Genomic DNA, 5,951 nt, shown 5'->3' with positions numbered 1-5,951 from the left:
GTTCATTGGAACACTATCAGGTTGTTGATGTATCTCAATGTAAAAAATCGTAGTTGTCTTATGTAACATTAGACGCAAAATGTGAATATCACGTAGAACTGGAAACATCTTGGAAAAGCAAGGCATGCCAATAACATTCAGAACACAGAATACAGTTCAGAAAAGGCTAAGACCAGTCAGAAAGGTCTCAGACAAATTCAGCAACGCTGGAATATATCATCTCACTTGCAACTCCTGTCAAGCCCAATACATAGGACAAACAAGCAGAAACTTCCGAATGAGGTACATAGAGCACATGAGAGATCTAAAGAGTGACAGCACACATTCAACTTCTACAGAACATCTAATGAAAAAAATGTTCAAATGTGTGTGAAATCTTATGGGACTTAACTCCTAAGGTCATCAGTCCCTAAGCTTACACACTACTTAACCTAAATTATCCTAAGGACAAATACACACACCCATGCCCGAGGGAGGACTCGAACCTCCGCCGGAACCAGCCGCACAGTCCATGACTGCGAACATCTAATGAACCAAAATCATAACCCCACTAATATAGAAAAGAATCTAAACATTCTGAATAACAGCAACAGTCTATAGCGACAATTAACAATAGAAGAAAATTACTACATACAAAAAGCTATAGTCGAAGGGAAAAATGTAATAAATGAAAACACAACACTTTGCAACTACACACTCTTTACCGCTCTGAGAGAACTGATCAAGGCCACAGAACAGAAAGCGCACACACGCTAAAAAACCATTTCCCCGTCACACACAGAAACATAAAGTAAGGAACAGAAATCGTCTTAATTCGCGCTACAGTTTTCATAGCCTTCTCGCAACATGCTATACACCTCTCGCGACACACGCGAACAGCAAGATGGCGTAATATTCTTGATCATAAACAAAGTGCGAAAGTTTTCTTTTTCTGTGTATAAAATCAACTACATACTATCTAACGAACGTGAGTACACGAATAACTAAGTAACTGCCCAATACACACCAGATAACTGTGTTCCACAACACTACCGCAACCCCAAGTGTATAACCTTTTAGTATTTTGTTTACTAACAGACACTCACTCATTTGCAGATGACATGATGTTCGCTGGGAAAAAGCGACAACAGAAAAAGGAACAGAGAATACGTCGCAAACAGCGACAATAATTCTCAAAAACATGCTATAACATACAGTAAATAAGGTAGAATGAAAGTATCCATAGAAAAATATATTTCAAATAACGAATAGTAAAGATGTAATAATGTGTCACTGTGTTTGTATAAGTATGCTATTTTCTGCATGTTTTAGATGAAAAAACCCACAGATGATGGTGACATTTGTTGCCGAAACCAGTTTGGGAAAATAAACAAGTAAACAAATAACAAGGTGTTTTGCATCAAGGCGTACTCAATTTCTGATATTATTGTTTTGGCATAATTGCCTAACACTAACAACACAACAAAAAAATTTCGGCCGGTATATTTTTCTCTAACCTTTCCCTATTCTGCACGCATCCAGAAACACTAAAAGTGTACACGCCAGGCAAACATTAACGCATAAGTAGACCAGGAGATGGCGTTATTTGCATGTAGCTATGCAGATCGTGTGTGACCACAAATGGATAAAATTGTCTCAGCCAAAAACTGATAATAAGGCAAGGCAAAATCCTGGTGTTTATTGCAACAATTGTCAGTATTATGACACTTTTGGAGGTCGAAGACCTACCCTGTAGGAATCAACACGAGTTCGAAAACAACGATCGTATGAAACCCATCTCTCTCTCTGCTCGTCCACGAGACCCACAAAGCAACAAATACGTTAGGCTAATTTTATGACGTAATCCTTGACTTCCGGAAAGCGTTCGATACAGTTCCACGTAGCAGCCTAATTAACAAAAGACGGGCATATGGAATATCAGATCAACTGTGTGCCAACGGTGTGGCCGAGCGGTTCTAGGCGCTACAGTCTGGAACCGCGCGACCGCTACGGTCGCAGGTTCGAATCCTGCCTCGGGCATGGATGTGTGTGGTGTCCTTAGGTTAGTTAGGTTTAAGTAGTTCTAAGTTCTAGGGGACTGATGACCTCAGAAGTTAAGTCCAATAGTGCTCAGAGCCATTTGAACCATTTTGAACCATCAACTGTGTTTTTGTATTGCAGATTTTCTAGTAAACAGAACACAGTGTGTCATTCTCAACGGAGAGAAGTCTTAGGACGTAAAAGTAACCGGGCATACCATAATAGAGCGTTATAGGACCATTGCTTGTCACATTATATATAAAAGACATAGTTACAACGTCTGACATTCCAGGACGCGTTTCACGTATTGTGCTGTTGTGCAAAGAGAAGTACCTACACCAGAAAACTGTGGTGGAATGCAGGAGGACCTACAGAGGATTGATGCTTGATAAAGGGTTTGGCAGTCGACCTTAAACATAAACAAATGTACGAGGGACGTTTGAAAAGTCCGTGCAAAAATAAAAACTACTTACGTGTTTCGTGTAAACCTTTTTTATTTTGACATAGACTACTTTCAGACATATACACTTCATCCAACGCTGTTCTAATTTGTTGATCCCTTCCGAACAACAGGAATTGTCCAAGTCTGCAAAATAGCTATTAGTTGCTGCAATCACCACCTCGTTTGAATAAAATCTTTGTCCCATCAGCCATTTCTTCAAATTGGGGAACAAGTAGTAGTCCGAGGGAGCCAAGTCTGGAGAATAGGGGTGATGTGAAACGAGTTGGAATCCTATTTCCATTAATTTTGCGACCACAACTGCTGAGGTGTGTGCTGGTGCATTGTCGTGATGGAAAAGGACTTTTTTGCGGTCCAATCGCCGACATTTTTCTTGCAGCTCGGTTTCCAAACGGTCCAATAACGATGAATAATATGCACCTCTAATAGTTTTACCCTTTTGCAGATGGTCGATGAGGATTAACCTTTGCGAATCCCGAAAGACAGTCGCCATAACCTCTCCGGCCGAAGGAATGGTCTTCCCCTTTTTTAGTGCAGATTCTCCCTTGGTAATCATTGTTTAGATTGTCGTTTGGTTTCAGGAATATAGTAATGTATCCATGTTTCATCCACAGTGACGAAAGGACGCTTAAAGTCCTGCAGAATCTTCCTGAACAGCTGCAAACCATCCTTGCAACACTTCACACGACACCGTTTTTGGTCAAGCGTGAGCAATCGCGGAACCCATCTTGCGGATAGCTTTCTCATGTCCAGATGTTTATGCAAAACATGACATACCACTTCATTCGAGATGCTCACAGCATTAGCAATGTCACACACCTTAATTCTTCTGTCATCCATCACCATATCATGGATTTTATCAATACTTTCTGGAATCGTAACCTCCACAGGGCGTCCAGAACGTTTAGCATCACTTGCACCCATATGGCCACGCCGAAAATTTTGAAACTACTTACAAACTGTTCTAATACATGTTGCAAAGTCACCGTAATGTTTATAAAGCTTCTCTTTAGTGACCTAAGGCGTTTTGCCTTTCATGAAGTAATGTTTAATCACCACACGAAATTATTTTTCGTCCTTTTTTTTCAGTCACTCGACTTCCTTGATTGACACGAATGCCAAACACAAAGAAAGAGACCAATATGGCTGAAACTTGGTGTGCGTTCTTTACGAAGATGCTACTAACTAAGCATGACCTCGATACGTTCCGGTGGTGCCATCTCTCGGACTTTGCACTGACTTTTCAAACGCCCCTCGATATTGAGTATAACACAGACAGAAACGGTCTAAGGCGCTGCAGTCATGGACTGAGCGGCTGATACCGGCGGAGATTCGAGTCCTCCCTCGGGCATGGGTGTGTGCGTTTGTCCTTTGGATAATTTAGGTTAAGTAGTGAGTAAGCTTAGGGACTAATGACCTTAGCAGTGAAGTCCCATAAGATTTCACACACACAGGCAGACAGATCCATTTTTGTATGATTGCATGGTTGCCGAACAGTCACTGCTAGGAGTAACATTCATTACGTATCTAGGATGTACGCGTGCGGGGCGATTTAATGTGGAATGACAACACAAAACTAACTGCAGGTACGGAAGATGCAAACCTCAGGAAGTGAAGTCCACGCACAAACGAGCTAGGTTAGGGCAATGAGTACTGCTCTTCAGTCTGGGATACCACAACATTGGTTTTACAGAGCAAATACACAACCTTCAAAGAAGAACAGTTTCGTTACAAGTTTATTTTGTAAACGCAAAAGCGTTACGCACATGCTCAGTGAAATCCAATGGCAGACGTTGTCAAGTAAGGCGTTTTACATCATTGCGTGGTTTACTGTTAATGTTCCGAGAGCGTACATTTATACAACAATCGAACAAATGTATTAAGCTCAGATCTCGACGGTAAAATTGTAGCCTACATAGAGGCATAACAAGCAGTACATCTTCCCGCAAACCTTTCTTGAGTGGAACGGTAAGAGGAGAGGGGGGGGGGGAGATGGCAGACGTATACTAACTACCCTCTGCCACACACACACACACACACACACACACACACACACACACACAGGAATGCGCTTTGCGTGCATGTAGATGTGTTATGCTTCGAGGAGATTCTGATGGAAAAGGTAATGACGAATCGAACTTGGAGATAAACAACTTAGCCTTTTTATTGTTCAGCCTCAGTCGCAAAGATTCCTAGTTTCTTTCCACTTCACTACTTTCTAGCCTTTACCATCATCTTATCGACGTGAGCTTTTGTTGCGAAGTATCTCACACAAAACATATCAAGCAGAATACGCAGGTGAGTGCATTCTCGACTGAAAAGTATTGTCCCATGACATAAGATCGCATCTGATTTTGTCCGGAGTAGCGTATTGATAAGTCGACCGTGAAATTGGTGGGTACTAGTTCTTTCCATTTGTTAAATAATAGTTCCAGAAATGTGTGATTAATTGTTGTTTCGTACTTTCATTTCGTGCTCGGTGATAATCTAGCTGACATTCACTGAGTGGCACGTGGCACATGCTATTTTCCACGGTCTGGGTGTTCATTATCGGCGCGACTAATAATTTATGTGGCTACGGCAAGTAGCGTGAAGTGAAAATAACGCAATAATGGCGTGACACGGCAGTTGTGTGTGTGCGCGCTTAAGCAGCGCTTGCTGACAAGCTGTGTAGGTTCAGCGATTACTTTGCGACGTTCATAATGGCTGCACGGCACATAAAATATTCTAGTGATTACCAGCGCGAAAAGAAACATTAAATATTCTAGAGATCGCCAGCGCAAAAACAAACGTTTGTAGTAGAACGATGCTTTGGAATGCAACTTAGTGATTTTATGATAGACAACAAATTAGACGCATATTTATTAATCATAAGGCGCAGTATTATAATTCACCGGGCGCGGTATCTACTCTTGTAGCAAAACAGTTCCAAATACAGTTCAGTTAAAAATGACTGATACGATATTTCAGACCGCGAAAAAGTAGGTATTTTTCATTTTGTTGTTGTCATCTTATTCTGGCACCGCGCAGTTGTGACGGTGGAATGTTTCGATCTTAGACACTCTAAACAATTTGCTATTAATTAAGGAACCTAATCAATGTCCGATTTGAGTTTAAAGCTGTTACAAAGTAATTCACAAATACAACATGCTGCCTACAGTTACCAATACTAATTTTGCAACAATGCGTTCCATCCTCAGATGGTCAGTCACTCACGTAGGCAATGCAGACGACGTGGCTGCTTTTCTGAAAATATATATTCTGCGAAACACAAGACGTAAAATTTTGCGAGAAAGCTTCGAAGACCATGCTTCCTATAACCATAGAGGTGTAAATATGGCATTTAACTTGAAAACGAGGGATTAAAATGCTCGAAACCTTTGTGGATGACGTAAGAAACTTTCGTGACGGTAAAACGTGTCTTTCATTTCTAGAGTGGTTTTCTGTTGCTTAAGGCTGATAGTAGCAGTAT

Source organism: Schistocerca cancellata, chromosome 8 (assembly GCF_023864275.1).
Source record: "Schistocerca cancellata isolate TAMUIC-IGC-003103 chromosome 8, iqSchCanc2.1, whole genome shotgun sequence".
Classification (NCBI taxonomy): Eukaryota; Metazoa; Arthropoda; class Insecta; order Orthoptera; family Acrididae; genus Schistocerca; species Schistocerca cancellata.
This window is presented reverse-complemented; position numbering follows the sequence as displayed.